Raw genomic sequence first — 25784 nt, forward strand, 5'->3', positions numbered from 1 at the left:
CACATTTGAGCTTCAGCGACAACCAATGAGGTTCATTCTCAGGTTACGCAGCACATTTGAGCTTCAGCGACAACCAATGAGGTTCATTCTCAGGTTACGCAGCACATTTGAGCTTCAGCGACAACCAATGAGGTTCATTCTCATGTTACGCAGCACATTTGAGCTTCAGCGACAACCAATGGGGTTCATTCTCAGGTTACGCAGCACATTTGAGCTTGTGCAAGAACCAATGAGGTTCATTCTCAGGTTACACAGCACATTTGAGGTTCTGCAAGAACCAATGAGGTTCATTCTCGTGTTATACAGCACATTTATCACTGTGAAGCTGCTTTGATACAATCTGTATTGTGAAAAGTGCTATATAAATAAATGTGACTTGACTTGACATTTGAGCTTCAGCGAGAACCAATGAGGTTCATTCTCAGGTTACGCAGCACATTTGAGCTTCAGCGACAACCAATGAGGTTCATTCTCAGGTTACGCAGCACATTTGAGCTTCAGCGACAACCAATGAGGTTCATTCTCAGGTTACGCAGCACATTTGAGCTTCAGCGACAACCAATGAGGTTCATTCTCAGGTTACGCAGCACATTTGAGCTTCTGCAAGAACCAATGAGGTTCATTCTCATGTTACGCAGCACATTTGAGCTTATGCAAGAACCAGTGAGGTTCATTCTCAGGTTACGCAGCACATTTGAGCTTCTGCAAGAACCAATGAGGTTCATTCTCATGTTACGCAGCACATTTGAGCTTCTGCAAGAACCAGTGAGGTTCATTCTCAGGTTACGCAGCACATTTGAGTTTCAGCGACAACCAATGGGGTTCATTCTCAGGTTACGCAGCACATTTGAGCTTCTGCAAGAACCAATGAGGTTCATTCTCAGGTTACACAGCACATTTGAGGTTCTGCAAGAACCAATGAGGTTCATTCTCGTGTTACGCAGCACATTTGAGCTTTTGCAAGAACCAATGAGGTTCATTCTCGTATTACGCAGCATGTTTGAGCTTCAGCAAGAACCAATTAGGTTCATTCTCATTTTACGCAGCACATTTGAGCTTCAGCAAGAACCAATTAGGTTCATTCTCAGTTTATATTCACTGATCAATGTTTATATGTGACTAAAAGCCTAAATTTAATTTTTTTAATATAAATTAATTGCCATGTTAATTAAGTATCAATAAAGAAATGGAAAACAAGAAGCTTTTTAAAAATTACATCAGGTATACACAATAATCTTGGCATAAATGGAGAAATTTGGCGTTTTACAAATATTGTTGATACTGGAGAATGCAGTATCCTTCGAGTCAAAAAGGTTTTGAGGTTTTGTTTGTTTTTCTGTGGTGAAAAGTTTGCTCCATGTTAATAGCAATTTGCTATTATTAAAGTTTTTTTATATATTGAAAAAATAAATAAATATTTTTGAGAGAAATTTTGAAAAATAGTTTCGAATAAAGTAAAACTGATATAGTTTAAACTTTCCTCAACATGAAAATAGCCACAGAAGTGTAGTGTTAAAGGCATGTTGTTATAACCCTTAAATATTAAGCAGTCAAAATTGTTCTCAATTTCAATTGTAATAATATTTTACAACATTCCTGTTTTTACTGTTTTTGGCTTAGATAAATGCAGCCTTGGTGTACAGAAGAGACTTCTTTCAAAAATATGAAATGTTTTTAACAGTATATTTTAATATTTATTCTAGAGTGACGCCTGTACCCACAGACTTCCATTAGGTCCATTACTCTCAAAATGTATTGGTTTATAAACTGACAGATGATTCTGTTTTAATCGACAGCATGCCACAAATAGCATAAACTTTAATTGATTCTGGAGATTAAACACAATTATGAATTCCCCAGTATGGGCGTGTGTTTTTGCTCGGTGTTTGGTCATATTCACCCTTAAAGCTTGTTATAAAGGTGCTTTCTTTCATTCACCTGGGCTGCTGTTCTGGCCAGACACCACCTCCTGTTTAAGTCCAGCAGTATGGTGTGTGTTTTAAAACCAGATTGTGGCTGTGTAGTGTCATGGACCTCAGGGGCTGGAGACTCGGCCCCCTTGGGTAAAGGCCAATTTCCCCCAGAGCTCCCTCCTCACTTCCTTACCAGCCCCTGGAGCTGGACTTTCTGAACAACACGACAAGTTCAAAGAGTCAGTAGTGCACTGCCACAGAGCAGCACGGGTCAATTGGCCCTACAGGCAACAGCACTGCTGCCTTAAGAAAATAAACCTGTGTTTAAAGCTCCATTTTTCAGAATATTTTTATAACAAGTGTTCATGTTAACCTTTATGACATGCAGGTAAAAGGCCCTTACTGTCCCGGTAAAATGATGCTCATTTTCTATAAACTAATGTGGAGCGTTTTCTGGGAGGTCCCACATGTGAAATTTAATCAAACTGTGGAACGAAATCTGCCCCCCTCCCCTCCCCCCTTCCTCATATGTGCAAATTTACTCAAGAGTCCTCTTGCCCCATACAAGTCAAGCGTCATTCTGGATGAAACTCGTACTCTTTCAAGAACAAAAGTAAACCGATGTCAGATTGCAGCCTGAGAGGCAAAGCTGAATTTGCTCTGACGCTTTCTTGGCTAGAAAGTCAGAATAGAGCAGAGCCAGTTTTGTGCCAGTAACTGAGGAATAATGATGGGGTAGGAGCCCTGTGGGTATCAGATCAAGGGATATATGACATATACTAAGAGTACCAGTTTAAACACTGGGGCAAAACATTAACTATACTGACAATAACAAGATTTGTAAGCTATAAAACAATGTTGCCTTGAAAATGTTCAAATTACAGCAGGGTCATCGCTAAAATTACCAGGGTATCTCGTCAGTGTATCAGCTGTTTATGGCTTCAAAGACAATATCCAATCAGAATAGAGAGTTGAAACTGTATGTTAATATGTTACTGTTAATATGTGACATTGATTCACTTAAGACCATTTTGCAAGATGTAAACAACACTGGTCCAGAAGCACTTCCTGTTTCAGTTTTTTAACACTACATAAAAGCTGGGATAAAATACAACCAACAGGACATATAAAACTGAATCAAAAAGTTAAACAAACATCTTTAAGATGTTTTCTTTACATGTGAAATAAAGAAAACAGTTACAAACTGAAACAGGAAGTGTTTCTGGACCAGTGTTGTTTACATCTTGCAAAATGGTCTATAACCAGAGCTGCAAAAGCAAAAAGACAAAATATTCATCCTGCAGTCATAGTTTTTATGCTTAGCCAGCGAAGGCTAAATTTTTCCTCTTGGACTCACAATTAGGCCAAATGCATGTCAATCATTATTTGCAAGCATTACTAAACTGTTGCTCAAACTTAGGGTTTTTGATTTGATCATTACAAATCATACAACTTAAGTAGAGCTTCAGAATCAAATGTATACTTTTAGTGTACATTAAAAACCACACTAAAACCAAGAGAAACCAACAGCTTGGCCAGTCTGCAAGTTTTTTTTTTTTTTTTTTGGCTTGGTATTTTGTCTAAATCCATAAGTAAGCATTTTCCTCTGAACATACTTTGCAATACTGCACTGTAAAAAAATTATATGATTAATAAGTTATGACAACGTATGTTTTTACATTGCTTTAAATCATCAAAATAAGTTAAGCAATTTTCAACTTTTTAATAAAAATTAAATAAGATACATTTTTAAAAGTCAGTTTAATGTAATTTAATTTGAAGTAACTTAAACTCCCAAGTTGACAGTACTCAATATTTATTTTTTTATTTATTTTTTTTTTACAGTGTGTTTTACTACTTAAGGGATAGTTCACCCAAATATTCTGCCGTCATTTACTCACCCTCGTGTTGTTTCAAACCTGTATGAGTTTCTTTCTTTTGCTGAACACAAAAGATACAAACAACATTGGTCCCCATTGACTATAATTGTATGGAACATAAAAAAGACAATATCCTAATATAATATCCAATAGTTTAGATATTTTCCAAAACATCTTTTTTTGTGTTCCATGTAAGGCATAAAGATTTTTGGGATGATATTTTTGGTGAACTACCCCTTTAAGAACTAGCAAGTCAAGCACCATTGTTGTCATTGAGCCAAAAGTGTCTTAACTGCAAAATTCCCTCTAGATATCCAAAGGTGCGGTCCGATCTACAGACTCCCGCAGGAAACCTCGCCAGCGGTGACGGTGACCTGGGCCGCTTCGCAGGTCCGCGCAGGGAGGCCTGAGTCTGGAGGCAGGGCCCGGGGGCTCGTGGCAGCGCTAGTTCAGACCTCAACAAAGGAAATGGAGGTCAGTGTTGGTCGACTAGGCCCCGGTGCAGGAAGCACGCTTTGGCAGCGGAAAGAAATACAATACTGTACTTTCACAAAGCAACAGCCCGCACGGGAGTCCATGGTGCTAAAACACTCAAACAAACTAGCTCATTCTCGTCCCTAAACTGTCAATATTCCTATTGTTCGCCACAGACTTTGACAGGATCAAATAAATATTTGAGGCGTTGATGTGCACAAACCACTTGTTGCCTAGCGTAACCTTATCATTCAGTCATCAGACCACTTGTACGCGAGCCAGGGGACACGATGTTATGAAGCGTCAGCTATGACCTGTTCTGAGGCCTCACAGAACCAGGACCTACCACCTGCGTGATATGTTGAAACAACCTATCGATTGTGGTTTTGTCTTGATGTATGCGTCTAACTGTAGCTTTAACTCCTTGTTGTGTCTGTTTTGCAGCAAGACCGCATGTTATATGTTTACTTGAAGCTTTCTCCTTGTCTCTGATTTGGCGTGTTGAGAGGCGCTTTCATGTTTCCACTTAAAATGGCCTCTCACTCGAGTGGCTTTGAACTCACATGCAGGTCTAAGTAAAATACACAGGCTGCCACAGTCTGTAGACTAGCGCTCCAGATGTCACCGTGTGTAACAATACATGCATATTGCAGGATAACGCACCACTTGATCCATACCATAACTATAATGAGCCCTGCTTTTTAATGGGATTAATGTCATGTGTTTGACAAGGCAGAGTGATTTTAGTCATGAACACATGCAAACTCAAATGGCAGTTGGCAGTATACAAGAAACACTCTGAACACCTTGACAGTCTCCACTAAAAAAAAGGGACTGTTTGTTATAAGGTAGGTACAACCGTAATATGCTCATACAAAGGTATACAAAGGATTTGTTAACGAATTAGTACAACATGGTTAGTACCACTAGTGATCTAAAATGGGATTCATTTATAAGCATGGGTGCAAATGAATAAATTGTGAGAATTAATCTTAATTTGTGGCTATGATATCTATCTGTTATCTATCTGCTACTTTGTCTGTTTTTCTTCAGAGCACACATTTTACATTGCAGATCCATCAATACACAATTTCTTTTTACTTTGTGCCCATCAGTGGTGTACAGTGGTGACTGAAATGAGGCGGCAAAGTTAATGAAATGTAAATTGATATCCCAGTTACACTTAATGTTGTCATATTTTCCAGGTTAAAAAGAAAAACCAAATACAATTCTATTTTGTATTTTTGTTCTATTGACCAAAACCAAGTATAGATCTTATCAACAGTAACACATTTAACAATGTATTTTATTTGTGAACTGATGTTCGCTGATCTTTTTAATAACTTATTTTTGAAAAACCATTCATCAAGCTCCATATCTGTAATTTCACTAAGCAGATTGCTCACTAAAACCCCCTACAGTCATCATGTTTTCATGCCATTTCAAGTTTAATTTTGAGTGACATAAAGTGGTGATATCTATAGTTCATTATGAGTGTTCATTCAGATTGATTTGCAAATGCTCACGAAAACAAGAGGCGGGATTTATCGCATGAACCAATCATATCCAATCATAACTGATTATATCCTAATCATATCTGGATGGAGGCATTGCCTCCTCTCATGTGACTTTCCCCCATACCCCGAACCAAACCCAGGGATCGCATTAGGGGATCTGTTAAAAATCAATGGACCCAGGGGAGGCAAGAGAGATGCGGACACCTGCTGTAACTTTACCTGGGGATGTCGCTGTTGTTCGTTCAGACATGTAGGGATTTATGCATTTTTTAATGCTTTTTTTTAAGTTTAAAAGTTGTTTTTCCCAGTTATTATAATTGAGTGTAAAAGAACGAGCGGTACATTCTTCAAAATTTCTCCTTTTGTGTTTCACAGAAGAAGAAAAAGATAATGACAAAATATAAAAATTTTTGGGGTGTACTGTCCCTTTAAGATGCTCTTCTATGGATGGGTATTCTCTTATATGGATGGATACATTGTAGATAATTCTTGTGGTTAGAATGATTAAGATATTAAATAGATTAATTACAAAATAAGAGGAATGTAGAAGTGCTTGTAGCTTTACTCAGCTGACTAACATGTCTGCGCACCATCCCTGGACCTCCAGTGATGGTTTAACATTACTAATCCTTGCTTAAAAAAAAAAAAAATCTGATATAACTGATATCTTCTTAGCTCTTTGCATTCAAAACGGCATGTGTAGGCTTTTCTTTTTTTCTTTTTTTTTTTTTTACAACCAAAACTGGTGTTAAAACCTGGACAAGACGGCACAGGTGTGTAACATTTTGACCACACCTGAGCAACGGTAGAAAACGGTCATATTTTGCTTTTTTATCAATCGCGTGCTCTTTGCAGTAACCGTTGTCGCGAACGCACGTGTTGAAATGGAAAGCTGTCGCCTGTCGGTTCCTTTTCTGAATTTTCTGCATTATAGGCTACGACATTGCACTGGGCTGTTAACGTTTTTGAAAAGTGTCAGTCCGTCACAAATCTTTTGTAAACCGATAGCCTACTGAATTATGTGATTACACGCGACGTCTAAACGCATCCCGACCTTCCTGCAGGTGTCGCCACACTTTTCCATAAATAATTGCAGAGCTCCATCCACCCTAACATGGCCGTTTTTACATTGAGTCCTCTGGAGTGTACGCATGCTTTGAATGCAACAAGCCTAGCTGGAGGCTCCATACTTGACTTCATATTGTATATAGATTGATAAACAAATAGTGGAGTGATTGATTGCTCTTTAAAAGAGGTTCCAGTGAATGACAGGCCCAGCTGTTGACAGCTGAGGGGATGTGGAGTAGGGCAGCAGATGAGGGCATGGGGCTCGGGATTTGAAAAGGAGGAAAACGGGCCCAGCGGTGCAGATCCTCTTGGGCCAGCCCTGTGTTTGTTTTGGCTCGTGACCAGCCTCCCATTTCTCCTTCTGATATACAGCTTTCAGGACTATTTACAGCCCTGGTTCGTGCAAGCACCAAATCCTTTTCTGTTTTTTTTCTCTCTCACTCCTTACCCTCATTTCTTGTCAGAAGGGCAGTGTTATATACGGCATTGTTTGTTGAAACTTCAACCTCGATTCATTGGTTTGCTCAATGAAGGGAGAATAATCACGGTATCCCATGGGCAAGACTTGGCCGATGATGACAGAACTGAGATGTTCAGGGGATAGTTCATCCAGAAATTAAACTCCTTGTCATCATTTATTCACCCTCATGTCATTGGTGTTTTTTTTTTCTTAGGGCTATTTCTTTCCCAGTTCACTTTTTCACATAACGACAGTTCACAGTGACCACAAAAAAAGAAAGTGCTTCAAAAAGAAAAAAAAAGCCAAGAACAAAGTTGTTCATGTTTCTTGTGCGCTATTCCAAGTCTTCTGAAGTCATACATCATTATGTGAGAAATTGAGTAAGTTATTTAATGAAAATCTTCCCATCCACTGCAGCTCTTAAATATCAATCTCTATTCGGGATTTTCCAACTGGTGTACCTGAAACACAAAAGAAAATTATTAAAATGGCAAAGCAGCTTCTTTTCCATTCAACAAAATATGCTTGCTAATCATATTTCAAAAACCACAACCACGTGGTGCATGACACCACTGTGAAAAGATTTTAAATGTAGTGCACGTTACATGAATAACGTGACATTTTATTTTTAAATTTTTTTTTAGGTCACACAAGAAAATAATAACATCATACGGGTTTGGAACGACATGGTGGTTAAGTAATGACATCGTAAATTATTTTTAGCTGCATTGCAATTAAACTCGCCATATACTCTTGAGAGAATCCTGCGGACTATCTTTCCATCCACTCCTTTGATTTTTCTTTTTCTTTCTGAGATGGAGTTACATCATGCAGGCTCTCCAGCCAATGCATGCAATCATCAAACAAGCCTCTGCAGTTTTTTTATTCAATCTCTTCACTGTCTTTTTGTCCATGCCGACACATTCCTGGAGGGTTATTTCCTTGATTTCTCCAAACATCTTGGCACTGTCTTGCAGGCAACAGCATATATTTGCTTCTCCCAAGCAAACAGCGAGATCTCATGTCAGCTCACTGGTTGGCACTGCACTGAATGCTTCCTGAAGGCAGTTGCTCATTTCCCATACGTATCTGCCTACATGTCATTTTAATGCATTTGTGTATGTGGTTTCAGGGCTTTTGGAGAGAGCGTGAAGGGGAGGAGGTGCAGGATGGAGACATTCTTCTTCTGTGCGCTCATCTAAACAGATTGAGTTAAAAGCTGTACTGAGCGGTGCGGCCGAGCTCCTTTGGTGGTACGTATCTGACTCTGCTCGGAGCTGGGCTTGAGTTTCCTATGGATGTCAAGGTGTGTTAAGCTTTCCCTGCAACTCGAGTTTCTTGGGCTGTGGTGGGCCGTCAGTCACTGTGGACCACCTCCCTCTCCAACCCTGGATGTGATCCACACGCTGCTGAGCTCTGGGAGTCCCAGACCCTTCACCTTCTATTGTCCATTTTCATGACTTTCTTTATCTAATGTTTCCATAGTTGACCATGGTTTCAATCCATCTCTCCACCTACAAATACTGTGTGTATGCGTCAAACTGAGTCATGATATATGGACATGGTTTAAATTACATGGTCATGACTTAATTACACTTGAATTTAGAATTTTTGAAAACATTTGTTATTATTATTATTGATGAATTAATTTAAAATTACTTATTTTTTCAGCATGGTTTGAATCCTAACAGGCTTGCCACTTAGCAAAGAAAGAAAGAAAGAAAGGTAGAAAGAAAAAATAAACCAAACTTATTACGAAACATGCATAGTTGGTGGGCAGCATCCTACCTATCCATAGTTCCTTGGTTAACCAATTTCACCAGAGAGACCATGCTGGTCAACCAATTAGACCAGTACTAAACCAGACCACAATAAAATTCTTCACGGAAAATCTTCCCCATTGCAGCAGGTCTTGCATGAATTCTCTGATGAACTTAAAGTCTCCCTTTAGTCAATAATTGTATCCCTTAAAACTTATCTTTGATCACCAAAACGACACATTTAAACGTTTTTTTCCTTTGAAAATGTCTTCATGCCTTAAAATAGCTTGAATGTACTGTAAATCTACACCCTTGGCACATTTAGTATGTGTGGTTCAATGAATATGCAAGTTAGCCCCACTTCCACTCACTCACTCCAGCTCAGAGATCCACTCGTTGATGATCACACGTTGACCTGGGCTGCGTTTCCCATAGAAGTACGATGCATCATTGGAGAAATCAACTAGCTAGTCATGGCTGTTTCCCAAAACGCATTGTCACAAAGTATCATTCAACCACATTGGTTTCGCACATGGTGGAGTAATAACTACTTTTAATGAAACTGTTTGAGATCCAATTAACGCAATTTTTAAAAAAATATATAAATTACAGACGTGTCATCTGAGGACTATTTCAAATTTGCTTTATTACCAGACTCAATATTTGGCTCGTTCTTACATAGTAGAGCACGTTCGCACATGCGCAAAATCTGTACTTTAAATCTTTTGAAAAACTAAAAGACGTAAATTCCATTTGTATGTATTCTAAATAAAAGGCATCGGTTGTACTGAATGTCAGCTTGGTTATTTTTCTCAAGATAAGGATTTATTACGTACAAATGTGATGCAATATACAAACGATGCCTCTAACCACAGGTCGAGAGCTGTCGTTCAAACCACACAACTTTGCGATGCTGTTTGCGAATGTTCATTGGAACGATGGTTTCGGGAAACACCGACTCGTTGAACTATGCTGATAACGACGGAACTTGCGACCATAGTTGGCTAACGATGCTTTAAGGAAACGCATCCCTGATTGGTTACAAGTTTGTGACGTCAGAAACACCAGCGATTTTAAACTGCGGTTTTGAGACTGTATTTGGTTCACTGCAGTTTTAAGGAGAAAATACTCAGCAATGGTGTTGATTTATGAATTTTCACACGGTTTGTCTTAAAACATAATAAAAAACACCACAGACATTTAAAAACTTGATTTATTTTACCACAGGAGGACTTTAAAAATGCTCCAAAGTTTAACCTTTTACTTTGGTTCATCCCATAATGAACTTTATTTTTTTAAACCTTCTCATGTGTACTGTATACACCTTTCCTCATTTTGTTTTTTGTACCTTCCTTCCAGGTTTTATTGACTCATTGGGTCTTGACCGCCACGTCATTCATTGCTTCTGTGGAGTTTTCCAGCTTTGCTCTGCGACATTATTTAGGGTTTCTTCCATTCAACAGAACCCCTGTGTTTCCGCATGCTGCCCGGATGTCCAAGCAAAGCCACGAGTCAAAGGAGGTGTGTTTGTTCCAGGTAACCACAGGATAGTGTGGGTCGGAAAAATCCTGTTTACTCCTGAAAGCCACACTACTGCAGCTGCTCACTGGGAACAAGCGGCAAATCCAGGGAAGTCAAGCGCTTAGTCACTGGTTGGACGACACAATAGTCTTGGCGCTTGACATGAGAATGAGAAAGACTCTGAATTCTCCACAGCACATTGTCTGGAGAGACCTCTGCACACTGTAATGAAGAATGAATTCCTCTGTTTATGATGGATTCACTCAGCCATCCTGGAAATCAAAAGAAGGATGTGAGGATCGGTTCATGATCTCGCTGTGTGTCGGTGTGTTAAAGGTTCAGATTATATTTACACTGCAGACCTCATTCAGTGACAGGAAAGCTGGAAGTGTTTAGCTGCTAGAAGGATCCTGAATCCAATTCAGTTTTGTCACTCAATGTAAAGGTCAGTGCTTTTGACATGATTACAACCATATTCATCAGGTCTCATGACTTCTTTCTTGTTTACCGTGACCTTCCAGCCCTCTCCACTTCCACCAGCTATTTAGATTAACGCTGAATGACAACGGATCGTATAGCGATCTTTGCTGTTACAACTAACAGAACTTGACTCACAAACGGTGGTCGACCCATATGGGTTTCTCATAGACATAATTGCTGAAACTAAATGAACGTTTATTTGATTCAAATTCATTCAGGAATATTCAAGGGGGAAAAAAGTCAGACTTCCATATTCTATCATAAAGTAAAGACAAACCTCGCCAGCTACCATTAGGAGTATAGGGATAGTATAGTATACTTTCCTAGGATCGTCACTAATGAATGGTGGGACTAACTCTTGGGGACGAACGCGCCACCTCCTCTCCTCAACGCTCTGCCCAACAGAGAATAAGGGGCCCAATAGCAATATAAATTCACAGACCCAGAATTCCCAAGCAATGGCCATTATTCCTTACATTAGAATTCAAATGGCAATTCTGCTTCCTGTTTGCTGCTTCCATACAATTGTGAATGTCGTACAGCCTTGTTAAGTGTAGTTTTATGGTTCATTGGGTATGATTAAATGTGTTCATTTAAAATTATTGTTTTAACATGTTATATCGTCAGCCCTGGTCTATACACTTATTTTAGTAGTAACGTAGTAGTAACGGCAACAGAATTAACCCTCTGGTGCTCTTCACGTGTTATTCAAAAATTTTTGTTTGATAATGTTTTTATTTATTATTTTGTGTTTTTAGGGGATTTGATGGAATTAAATTTATGCTGTATTTATAATAAATTTAATCACTTTTTGAAAATGAAATTTCCAACTTAAACTGTCGTAAATCTTGAATGCTTTAGAGCATAGACTTAAATTTGATCTTTTTAAAGATGGAACTTGGCAAATTATTGCTGCAGTGATTTTTTTTATTTATTATTAACTTAAAAGTTACTTTTAGTGTTAATTTTATGTTTATTGTTATGAAACATACACAAAAACATACACATACACACCCGGATCTGGGCCAACACTATGTTGCCGTCTGGGGTTGCTGTTTGAGTAAATGAATAACAAACAATGTCTTTGTTTTACAGGATTGCAGGAACACTGGCGTCCCACTGAAGGTGAAGAACAGACGAGGGAGCTAGGAGACAGGATCTTGGAAAAACATTAGAGGATAACTCTCTCAGGTAGACCAGAGTGTGTGTGCTTAAATGTGTGGATCAAGTGCTGGAGGAATGCTGGGAATTGTAGTTTTGAGTCATATGGCTGGACTATGTGTGTGTGAATGCAGTATGGAGTGCATCAGGGAACAGTTGATCTATAACAATAGCCCCTTTAAATAAGTAATACTTTTAATGTAATCATTTGAATTTTTCACAGTGATATAGTTTAACAAATGCTTTAAATTTAAAATGAGCATTTTTGTTTTCGTGTTCTTTGTCCCTGTGGGTTTGGTTAGGCAATTTTAATTAAGTGCATCACTATGGGAAATCCATGTGACAAGCCAATACAATCAATGACTATATGTAAATGAGCTGAGATTAGTTGACCAGTTTATGGACATGATCGGCACAGACAGTAGCCGAGGTTTGAAGCAGACCCGCACTTTGAAAGCGAGTCCCCGGTTCATGCCAGGTAACTGCGTGGTTCGGGTGTTTTGTGTGAACACTGATGTGATGTGATGTGAATGAGAGATGAAGTCCAGTCCACCCGTCCAACTTCCTGAACACAAATAAGCACCTCACTTCCACGTTTGCCTTGCCTGTTAGTGTCCAGCCGTACACAACCCAATTACAACCACCATGGTTTTAATTGTGTATGCGGTGAGTTTGCGAATACTAAGTAAAATAACTTTTTGCAAAGAAAAATAAACGACGAGGGATTTTTCCTGGGAGGAAACCTTTAGTTTACTATATGACATGTTTCTTAATAGTGCTAAAGTGTTCTGTGTTCTTTAAATAAACAATGGGGAGTTTTGCATAGAGGGGCATGGAAGAATGCAGGATTTCACTGCTCCTCGCACACATGTCAGCAATTTGGCTGCCTTGTGTATTTTGGATGTTAAAAAAAAAAGCTGCATTTCAAAGTAAACGAAAGAGGGAGAGTCTTATCCGCCTGGCAGCTGCGCTCGGTACCAAATTGCTTTCAGCTGATACTCTGCTGCTCAAACTTGCTTGGGTAATGTCAAGTGATGCATTGCAATACTGAGAAAACAACACAGACAAAAATAAATAAGGGGAGAGAAAATGGTGGAAAGTTCCTCTGCTTATCCTTGGCCTTCACCTCTGAGACCCCTGTTGTGCATTGTCCATCTAGGCCTGAGATGAGTGGTAGACGAAAAGATAACCCTGGACAGGAGATGTAATGACAGTGATGATGCACATTAAAAATAGCACATGCAGATATACATTTTCAAACATTTTAGTAAACAGGCTGTGTAATTTATGACATAAAAACAGTTAGTTGTTTAGTTAGTAATGATTTCATTAACATTTTATTAACAGATTTGTTTGATACCAGTGTCACCGGTGTTTTTACATTTCTAAAAATGTACAAAAAATGTCAAATGTGTCACTCAGGTAAATACCTAATTTTGAGTATTAATGTTGTATACAATGTCAGTCTTTTATATTGAGTCATTTTTCTAAATAAAAAAAATATTGTAGCTTGATTTTATTATTATTTTCCAGACACCCCTGTGTTTGTTTGTATATTACTTATTTTAATTAAAGGGTTGGTTCAATATTGGCAAACATGTCTGAGGATTTCGACACAGAGGAAGACTTGCATTTTTTTGCCCAGCCACATTTATTTGAAGCCAGAATACATAGACACACCAGATGCACGTCAGCTCCGTCACTGAAGTGGATTGACAACAGAACCGCAAGACAATACAATGCTGAAAAAATTCGTAGTTTTTGTTATTTTTGGACCTAAATGTATTTTCGATGCTTTAAAACATTCTAACTAACCCACTGATGTCACATGACTACTTTGATGATGTCTTTATTTCCTTTCTGGACAAGGACATTATACCGTACATACATTTTCAATGGAGGGACTGAAATCTCTCGGACTAAATCTAAAATATCTTAAACTGTGTTCTAACGGAGGTCTTACGGACTTGGAACGACATGAGGGTGAGGCATTAATGACATCATTTTCATTTTTGAGTGAATTAACCCTTTAATAATAATTACTGTTCTGAAGTCTAAAGTCTAATTAAAATATATGTATTATTTATAAGATCAAAAGTACTGTAAAAAACATAATTTTGTAACATTATTATTATAAAATAAAATAATAGTTTTCTATTTAATTATCTTTTAAAATGTATTTTATTCCTGTGATGTCAAAACTGAATTTTTAGGATCTTAACTGCAGTCTTCAGTGTCGCATGATTCTTCAGAAATCATATATATATAATTAATAAATATAATATACCTTGTCAGTCAATAAAATTATAAGGTAGAAAAAACCACTAGAATCACATGGACTATTTTAACAATGTCTTTGTGGGCCTTGAAAGTGATAATAATGTTGCCGTCTATATATTGCCATCTATAGGGGATCAGAAAGCTCTTGGATTTCATCGAAATATCTTAATTTGTCTTCCGAAGATGAACGAATGTCTTACTGGTTCGGAATGACATGAGGGTGAGTCATTACAGAATTTTTGGGTAAACTAAACCTTTAACACAATGCTTCCTTCTGAGATCAACTTAAAGTAAGAAACGAGAAGTGGCCCCCTTTAATGCAGGTCTATTTCCGCTGTTTTATCATCCGCCAGGTGATAATCGTTCATTGCACAGGTCACCACTGCTCATAGCCAGTAGGCCCATATTACCTCATTATGAGCTCTTCAAAGCTCTGAAATAAAGCTCTTTTGCAATTAGTAATTGTTTTTGCACTATTATAAAAAGGACTACATGTTTTCTTTCAGCTCCGGCATCTCCATATTATTCCAGTTCCTGGATTCCAACCCACAAAAGACCTTGAAATGTATCCTTTGGAGTGAAGCCACCCACCATGCAACATGTTTTGGAAACCATTGAATCAACTTAGTTTCTCCTTCAAATCTGACAAGCATTGGTTAGGAAAATGGATTCAGCAAATTTGCACCCTCATTGTTCTACTAACTTCCAGTCTGACACAGTGTGCAAAGTCCTTCCCAGTGTGTTGTTGTTTATACTGTCAGAGCCGAGGAATCTGGAAGCATTTGGTGGGTTCGCTCGCTGGGAACTATCAGACGATTTCTTTTTAAACTATTTTGATATCAGCTCTGTGGAGAGTTGACTTGCACTTGAGAAACAAGACCTTCTGGGCCCTAAGGCCTGGCTGCGCTGCAAGAATAAACACAACAACAGGATGAAACCACAGCCGGACGGGGACTTTCAAGAGCGGGAACGCGTCCCACAGCTGTTGCGTAGTTTCATCATCCATCACTGTGGGTGTTACGTACAAGACTGGTGGATCGGGATGGCACTGCGTTTGTGGTGATATCTTGGTTTCAATTATCCAAGCCATTAAGGTCATGGCAATCGGGATATTGGAAGCGCCTCTGGCCTACGACAATTACGACTGCTTAACGTCGTACTACGCCACACGCTCAGACACGTAACGGTCCTAAAACGAGCATGTCTGTTCCTGGTGACCTATTACCCAAATGTGTTTATTCTGGGAGCCGCCATTACCCTGGCCACGATCCCACTTTGGAGCTAATGGCTGAAATTCCCCGCATAAGTTTTTGTGAAATAATTGATCACATGTGAGTGTGCCGGTCCGTGTTTCCTCCATTTTGAAGGTGATATCATGCGGTCAGAGTTTTCCTGTGATACTGTGATTGCTTCCTTGGCCGTGGCCAGGGCATTGAGATGGCGGCATTACGCCACGGCACTGGAGCGCTCTTATCAAAGTGTGCCGTTATCACTAGTACAAACTGCCCTGGACTGTGGCCATATGGACTCAGCAAGTGTGCAGTGTCTGCCATCAACATTACGTGGCAGGGAAATTTGACTACAATTAGCTTGGAGGCCTTTAAGATGTTTTCAAGACAAAAATCAAGGGGGAAAATTTCGAATAGGGATGTCCAGCTGTTGCTCTTGTGCACGTGTTGGCTCTATCAAATGAACACAGTGTTGCTTCATACAAGTACACTTTCCTCCGAGCCAAAGAAATCATAATTTGATAAATATATGGAGACTTCAAAGGATTTGCTTCAGAAGGAATCACTTCTTTGGTCGAACCTGCAAGTCAAGTTTCTGGCTGAGTTTCTTACGCAGTCCCACTATATTCACTCAGTACTCCGTCCAAACAGTTGTTTAAATCAGATTTTTTCGTCCATCTTCATTTGTTCATCTTGTTTTGTATACATCTAGTAAAAACCACGGAGTACTACAGCACAATCTTGAATCCTCTCCAACACTGAGCGAAGGACCTTCTGCATTAATCTAACTGCTTTATTTTTCGTATTTTGACAAATTTGTGTTTCCAGGAAGTGGCTGAGGTCAGCGCAGCATCTGTTGCTACTTATGTCCAAGATGCATGCGTTGCTTTGTGTTGGTTGCCAGGGAAACCATGTCTGCACAATCACCTCTGAATGGTCACATCTTCAAAAACCTCACGAGACCGTCAAGCCGGATGATTGTGACCAAACAGCAGTACTAAGGGTATGTTAATTTAATTGTCTGATTTTAAATGCATATTTAAAGGGATAATTAGAACATTTTTATTCAACCTTAATCATTCAAAACTTGCATGTTTGTCTTTCTATTGCTGAATGCAAAAGAAATAATTCGGAAGAATGTTTTTTTTTTTATCCATACAATGAAAGCCATGGGGCTCCAGTGTTGTTTTGGGCCCCATTGACTTTGAGTGTTTGTACATACTGTATACATTCTCAAACATTCTTTAAAGTATCTCCTTTTGTGCTCCACACATGCAAGGGTGAATAAATGGTAATCGAATGTTAATTTTAGGGTGAACTATCCCTTCCTTAGATAAATATGGGTAAAAAGACATCGTGAATGACAAAAGAAAACATGACCTAAAATTATGAAATTGGAATTCCAAAACAAAAGACAGACATTAAAAGAATGCTGTGGATGTGTTAAGACATTTAAACTCAAGTTTTCTTGTGAGAATCCTCTGTGAGAAATTAATTCTGGATTTTTACTAAAATAAATGATGATAAGGTAAGCATTGTTTTTTTTTTTACTCATATACAATCACACTCAAATGTTTACATACACCATCCAGAATCTGCAAAATGTTAATTTTTTACACAAAATAAGAGGGATCATACAAAATGCTAAATACTATTTTTTTTATTTAGTACTGTCCTGAATTAGATTTTTTTTTACATAAAAGATGTTTACATGTAATCCACAAGACAAAAAAAGGTAAATTACTTAATTTGTCTTTTGAGAAACATGTAAGTATATTTTGTTGCTTCCAAAGGGGCTGTAATAAATTAAACAAATATATATTTAAACAAAATAAGAAACAATTTGGACATATATTTATCCTGTTCAAAAGTTTTCACCCCCGGCTTGTGGACTATGTGAAACATCTTATTCAGGACAGTACTAAATTTTATGACCATAACATGCATTTTGTATGCTCCTTCTTATTTTGTCAAAATAAATAACATTTTGCAGATTCCGCAAGCGGCATGTAAACTTTTGATTACAACTATACATGTATATCTATTAAAATCTCACTTATATTGAAGTCATCTAGAAACCATAAAATCATTTGACATTGGGCCAAATACCAGGTACCTAGTATCTAGCAACACCATGGAAACCACTTGGCGACACCTTAGCACTGTAGCAACACCTTAGCACTGTGTATGTATGCACTGTTCTGGTTGTATTAAACATTTCAACAACATCACAGACTGATCCCGTGTAAAAGAAAGAGATGTTATATAGAGGATCATTTTGTCAAATGGCTCTATCGACAAGCTAATGAATTCGAGATCTGTGCTTGACAACACTGGCTCACTCAGCTGATGCCTCAGTTAGTTTATTAATTTACTTTTTGGCAGGGTCCACAAACTGTGCTTTCGTCTTTCCACTCTTGAACTGAAATGTATGCACTTCCACAAAGGAAACCCTTCTGGGCTCTGCCAATACTGTCACCAAGGGAACATCTCAAAAACCGATTTATCAGTTTTGGCAGATAGGTCTGTCTCAAGGATGTACATCTGTGGTTTCCTACTGGCACAATCCCTTCTGTATCCTGATGAAGGCTAATGAACTAATGAATCAATTTTACAGGCATTCCATTGATTAGTGACGCTCAGTTGAAAGAAGCTTTTGAATCTGATCTGGGTTCTTCTCTGGAAGGAGAACCCACATTCAGGAAGATGCTAAACGCTAGGTTTGCATACTGGGGGCGGACATTTAGCAATGTGTTGTGCTAACAGGGCATTCTCCTTGTTGTGAGAGGACCACCCCTACACTAGTTTCCCCCAAAACTCAACCAGATGTGTAATGAGCTTCGCTAAGCTAGTAGTAGTAATTATTTTCACCTGTCCTATGACAGTCTCCCATGTAGATGCTAATATGTGCAGCCCCACCGCTGCCCTTTTGCTCCTCAGAGACCGCATGAACCGCGCAAACTTCGCTCTCATTTCCTTGTGTGTCATTGGCCCAGAGCTACGCTTCTTTTGTAGACAAGCTGAGAAAAGTCTGTCACCAACGTGAGCTTAGTCCTGCCAATTGCCTACATCAGATTCTTATTTCTGATTCTCCCCCAAAATCTTTTTTTTTTTTTTTTTTTTTCGTGCTATTTTCCATCTCTGTTCGACAACATGAGGATTTAATTTACCCTTTCCTTCTAAGCCCCCATCTTGCTCATTTCTACCTTACAGCTGTTGTTTTGGATTAGCGAAATAGCTGCTGTCAAACAGGACAATCTTTCTCCAGCGCCACCCACTAAGCCACTGGAATTGACAGGCGAATGTCAAGACACGTCAAGGGTTCCTGCAGTGACCGTGGACGGCGGTGTCCTATTCATTGCCAGGTAGCGGATCGAAGCTGGTGTGCTGTTCACACCTTCCTGTGGTTTGTTACACACTGGGAGGAATGTCGTAAATTCTGTGCTTTCTTCCTCACCTCTTGTACCTCCCGCGCGCACACTGTTTTCCTGTCCCATAGACTGAGGATAACAACTGAGTTTCGACAGCTTTAATTCCTTTGTCGTTGACGTACAAGCTTACATGTTATTTTTGTGTGGTATAAAAAAAGAAGATTTATCCTAAAAGCATTACAGTTACTTGGACAAAACCAGTGAGTTAACATCCATTTCAATTCGAAGTGTGACTAATATACTCTAAAAATGCTGGGTTGTTTTTACCCAAATTTGGGTCAAATAGGGACAAACCCAGACAATGGGTTGCATTTTTTTTTTATTAAATTTTTTACCCAATGTTGAGTTTTTATATTGATTGTGGCCATATTTGACCCACAATTGGGTTAAAACAACCCATCATTTTTTAAAGTGTGTAATCAAACTGCGGCAGTTCTGTGGGCAAAAAATACCTTATTGATGCTAGAGGTCAGAGGAGAACGGGCCGACTGATTCAAGCTGATAGAAGAGCATCTTTGATTGAAATAACCACTCGTTACAACCGAGGTATGCAGCAAAGCATTTGTGAAGCCACAACATGAATAACCTTGAGGCGGATGGGCTACAACAGCAGAAGACCACTCATCTCCACTACAAATAGGAAAAAGAGGCTACAATTTGCAAGAGCTCACCAAAATTGGACAGTTGAAGACTGGAAAAATGTTGCTTGGTCTGATGAGTCTCTTTCTGTTGAGACATTCAGATGGTAGAGCCAGAATTTGGCGTAAACAGAATGAGAACATGGATCCATCATGCCTTGTTACCACTGTGCAGGCTGCTGGTGGTGGTGGTGTAATGGTGTTGGGGATGTTTTCTTGGCACACTTTAGCCCCCTTAGTGCCAATCGGGCATCGTTTAAATGCCGCGGCCTACCTGAGCATTGTTTCTGACCATGTCCATCCCTTTATGGCCACCATGTACCCATCCTCTGATGGCTACTTCCAGCAGGAGAATGCATCTCGATTCATTTCAAATTGGTTTCTTGAACATGACAATGAGTTCACTGCACTAAAATGGCCCCCACAGTCATCAGATCTCAACCAAATAGAAGATCTTTGGGATGTGGTGGAACGGGAGCTTCGTGCCCTGGATGTGCATCCCACAAATCTCCATCAACTGCAAGATGCTATCCTATCAATATGGGCCAACATTTCTAAAGAATGCTTTCAGCACCTTGTTGGATCAATGCCACGTAGAATACATTAACATGTATATCCAACATTTTTCAAAAATCGACACGCCCCTTCCAACATCACTCGCAACTCGTGTATCGTCAAGAATTCCAAGTTTCCTACTTGTAAATATGACGTCATTGAGCCATTGGTCAGAAAAACTGATTGCCCCACCCCAAATTCACGACATTGGTTGAACAACTATGCTAATGCACAAACAAATGGAGCAATGTTTTAAAAGAGCCCCAGACCCTGTACTAAATTGAACCTCAAGCCCTCGTGACCTTCCTCTTAGGCCTCACTTTCTTAATGTAATCCCGCTTTGACTGTCGGGTAGAATTATGGCTCGGCAAAAGTGTGCATCAAGGGCGCATATCGGCCGCAAAGTGGGCACTCGCGAGCACCTTTCTGAAACCTAAAATGGCAAATGGGACACCCTCTGGTCTTGTGAATTTAACAAACACACGCAGGCAGCAGCCATTGTAAGGAAAGACCTCAAGTGCACATTAAGTGTGCCATTTGGGACAGGGCCCCATTTCAGAGGCTGCATTCGAAGGCCGAAAGCGGCACAGCGGTGGGATGAAGGCCATTCTAATTCAGAGGCTTCTTCAAACGCAGCCTACAAATGTGTCGTTTGTTTCCGGGACTGCGAATGATAGAACAAGTTCACAGCCAATAGCCTATCCCAAGATTCACTAAGCGCTTCATACTGGATTTTTTCAGTCAAAGCAGAGAAAATTCTGGATATCAACATACAAATGGCTTACTTATAGTTGTCTTTGGGATAGGAAAAATGTTTTTTAAAATGAAAAAATTAAACAATGTTTAATGATGTAATTAAACATCTTTAAACAGTTTATTTTTCACTTTTACCGAAGTGAGATCATTACATTACAACCAGCAGCTTGATGGCAAAGTAATAGTTTTCATTAAACACGAAGTCTGTTTCACATGTGCAAAACTGCAAACAGTATGCACATTTACCACATTTTCAAACTAAAATAAATACGTGTACAAATATTGTAGCTTTAATCAATGAAATAGTGAGTGTAATGATGTTTCTGTTGTCCAGATTCTCTTTTTTTTAATCTGTTGCAGATTAACATAGTTGGAAGACGTCACAGATGAGTGGACATTGGAGCTAATTATTTTCAGCGTAGCTACTGCAGACATTTCTGGTTGATGGTTGATATCCAGTATGTTTGCTTATTCTTCATGGTGACCCTAATACAACAGAGTGACATTGAACAAAGCATGATGAATGGCTCCTGCTGATGGCTTCCAGAGTTAAGCTGTGATTGGATCAGGAGTTTCGCCAGGTGTTTTAGGATTCTTTGCCTAAAAGTGAAAACCCATGACGGTAATGTGAAAAACATGACGGTAAGTCATCATTTACTCACCGTCATGTTGTTCCAGATTCACAAGAATATATACATTTTTACAAATGTTTCAGCTGTTTTGTTAATGTTATGAAAGTCAATGGGACCCAAAACTCCAAGGACTTAAAGATAGTATGAAAATAAATAACTCACTGTAAAAATGATCTAACTACAGGTATATCTTTGTCAAATCAACTTAGATAATTAATGCGGTTCAGATAACATCATATTTTTAGTTTCTATTTATTAACCCAATCTTGTTCATTATATTAATGTAAACTTTAAATTTCAATGTACTAAAAAATTTAAGGTGACCAGGTAACTTCCTTTTTTAAGTTAAACCAACAATAATTTTCTAGCGTGTATCGCTGTGAATATAAAGTTGCTTCCTTAAATGAAGTACAATCAACTTAGATTTCTAAATCAATTCAACTTAAAAAAAAATTGTTGAATCTTGAATAACTTAAAGTTGAAATTGCTTAACTTATTTTGAGGAGCAATGTAAAACATGTTTTCATAACAGTCTCTATTCACTCTAATCACACAAACCACTTTGCTTCTCACACATTGAGATTTGCATTTGAGGTTTGCATTGCCATATTTAATGTTATGTTCTTTCATTGAATGGAAGTTTCCTTTAGTTTTACACTGAATTAAGAAAGTTTGGAATGCCACGTGGGTGAGTAAATGCTACTCTTTGTGTTATCATATAGTTGCTGTTGCTCTTGCAAACATCTGCAGATCTCCCCTCCTGTCCTCTTTCTTCTGCTGCCCCTGTGGCCCCTGGATGGAGTGAAGACGTAGCCAGGATTCACTTGTGCGCAGGTTTCCTTTGAGAGACAATAGGGGGGACGTTCCAGGGTTGAGGGGGCAGATTTATTGCAGAGGAAACAGAAACGGGTGTCAAAGAGAACAATAGGGGATTCACACAGTCCCTAGAACAGACACTTACTTTTAACCAGGATTCTTTCCCTTTAGCAAGGAACTCCCTTCCTACTGAGTGGCTAGAACAACCAGTCAGAGAGAGCAGGAGGGATGCAGAGAAAAGAGAGATCAACATCTGACAGGGGGTCTGCCGCAGACCTGACAGCACACGCCTGTAGGTCATCACATACTGATATATGGGTTCACCAGCCCCCCCGTGGAGACAGTGGGGTTCCTGTTCTGTTCTGGCCTGCTGCCCATTTCTTGATATTGAGATGCACCACCCTTCTCAGGCACTGCAATGTGTCAATGCACTCGAGAGCGCCCCTGCTGTCAGATGTCAGAACTGACTGGCACATACAAAGCCTACATGTCCCCAAAAATTAAGCAATTGTCAAAAATATTTAGTTTTCATGCAATAGATAATGAAATATCACACCAGGTAGGTTTTTTTTTTTCCAATTAAACATTTCACAAAAAGTTTAGGTTTAAATGATAAAACCACACTGTTCAAAATAAAAAGTGTGTGGATCATTAAATGACCTATCAGAGTAACCACATTGCATGAGCTAATAAGATTACTAGACATTTTCTAGTACCTGAATTGATGTTTACTTAAAGTCAGCGCGCAACACAGCTGATTAAAAGTATTAATTAAAAGTAACAGCAAAAAGTGAAGCTAGCATTATTTGTTTGTAGATGGTACTTGGTTTGATTTGACTAGTGATACAAATTTAAGAATGTGATATTATAAATTATGTAGTTCTGCTTTTAATTTTGGTGTATTTAAAACTTAAAAAAATGTTTTCATTAACGTTAATTAAATACAAAAGTGAACATGAACTATCAAAAATAATTATTTTTAATGACATTTATTAATCTTAGTTAATGTTAATTTCAACATGAACTATTATTCAAATCAGTTGTATCTGTTAACATTATTTGAAGGGATGGTTGATTATGATTTCACTTTTTTAACTTTGGTTAGTTTGTAATGTTGCTGTTTGAGCATAAACAACATTTGCAAAGTTACAACGCTTTTAAAAGAAATCATTTATTAAGGACTACAACAAACGGATGGTACTAGGGACTACAGGACATTGCTCCCGGGTTATTGACATCACAAACCCTAAAATTTACACAAACTCCTCCCCCAGGAACACACAGTCCATTTTGAGAAGAGGAAGAGTTGTTGTATAGAACACATTTGTTCAGCATTATTCGATGTGTTGACGTAATTTCTACTGAAAGAAGACAGGATAGGACATATCGATTAGCTCCTCCCCTTTAAAAAAAAATAGTTAATAGCATTTATTTTTTAACATAGCTCAACCAGACCCAGACAGCAAACTGACATTGAATCAACGTGGAAACGACGTCTCTCATGACATTGAAACAATGTTGATTTTGCTCATCGAATTAACGTTGAACCAACGTCAGACGCGGCATTCTTCAAAGCTAAATGAAAATTGAAAATTGGTTTGCTTTCATAACGTTGAAACAACGCGTTGATTTCAAGTTGATTTTCCGTTAGTTTTGAAAGAATGACGCGCCTGACGTTGGTTCAACGTTAATTCGATGAGCAAAACAATGTCAGATCAACGTTGTTTCGATGTCATGTTTCTACGTTGATTCAATGTCAGTTTGCTATCTGGGGAGCCTCTGAGCTCTATAAAGCCACAGTTTCCTTCTAACCGTTTCTCCTCCTAATCTCCCTTAAAATGTAGCATTCTGTGCAGAATTCAAATGTGTCCGATATGTTTTCTGGTCTGCGCCGACTCACACATATGATCCGCTCTGTGCTATCGTGTCTCTTAACCCGAGCAGACTTTGTTTGCAGCGGCGGTTCCTGTGATTCTAACGTGAAACCAGACTTCATTCTGACTTGTTCCCTGTCCTATATAGTGCACTATGTGCCATTCTCTATAGAAAATAGTAATAGTGTGAATTAGTGACCGATTTCAGCCGCAGCTTCGGCATCTGTAATGAAGAAGGCGGGATGCTTTAGATTCTAGAGATCATTTGATTGGACAGAAAATCTGATGAGAACCTGAAGTGCAGAGTGATGTCATCAAAATCATTGATCCATAGGCCTATTGGCAGAAGTGAGAGACTCTATATGTAAATGCTAATGTCTTCTATATGTAAATTGTGTCATTATTTTAAAGCACACTAGCTTATAATTAACAAAAGCCTAAACCCATTCATACTAAAAGCCAAAAAACTTTTGATTTCATGGGGACTTTAATGCTGTATGGAATGGAATCACAATATTGTAAAGTGCACCATGCCTTTCATGTTGAAAGATGCACAGCATTTAATGCGGAACATTTATTTTAAAAAATGTCAGTGCTAAATTTGTATGTCTAAAAGTGAATATTGTTCTTCCTAATTGTAGCCTATTTCTATATAATTTTAACCATTATATGATAGCATAGTCTATGTTTTTGGGGTGAGTCGAGGGGGTCCCAAAGGGCAAGAAGCAACTCAAGTCCACCCCTCTCACAAGCTGCAGGAATTACCATAGACCGTAGCCTACTATAGCTTTGCATCTGACATTTTTCATATTCCCATTATGACGGAGAGGTAATTGTTGTTCTCCACGCGAGACAAGCGGCTTCTAACGAGCACGCGCCCGCCGAGGGAAAAAGGTGATATAAATGCATAAGATTATGTTGTTTCATTAAGTTCGTCTCCCTTCTCTTTCACAATGCGTTAACAGCCATTCAGAGCATAAAGCGGCGTAAATATAGTGTTTAGTGTTGTTGGCTGGTAATTGAAACTTTTTTTATTCGGCTTTTGTGTCTGCGGCGGTGATTGGCAGACTCGAGTGCGCGCGGATGAAACGGCTGCAGTGTTAATGAATAGCGCGCTGATTGCAGGATCCCGAGCTGTAAATTAGCAGTGCCGCCACGCTGACGTGCAATTACCGGCCCCCCTTCATGCATATTCATCACCCTGTTTTGCATATTGATCAACAACTTCAGCTCTACCCACCATCAGCTAGAAAGGACTTGAAGAATTCTTTGGTCGGAAGTCGAAGGTATTTCTCCTGGGGTTCATAATTGGTGGTAACAAGACTTTTGCATCCCACAA

The 25784-nt window shown here is 38.9% G+C and overlaps 1 long non-coding RNA gene across 1 annotated transcript; it reads left to right on the forward strand.

Moving 5' to 3' along the window:
- The first annotated feature begins 4108 nt into the window (after positions 1 to 4108).
- LOC120481738 (uncharacterized) lies at positions 4109 to 11826 on the forward strand. Its single transcript, XR_005623363.2, has 3 exons — positions 4109 to 4267; positions 8445 to 8565; positions 10432 to 11826. It is a non-coding gene; the product is annotated as an uncharacterized LOC120481738 (long non-coding RNA).
- The last annotated feature ends 13958 nt before the right edge of the window (positions 11827 to 25784 follow it).

This window comes from Pimephales promelas, chromosome 23 (genome assembly GCF_988280905.1).
Source record: "Pimephales promelas chromosome 23, fPimPro1.hap1.1, whole genome shotgun sequence".
Lineage (NCBI taxonomy): Eukaryota > Metazoa > Chordata > Actinopteri > Cypriniformes > Leuciscidae > Pimephales > Pimephales promelas.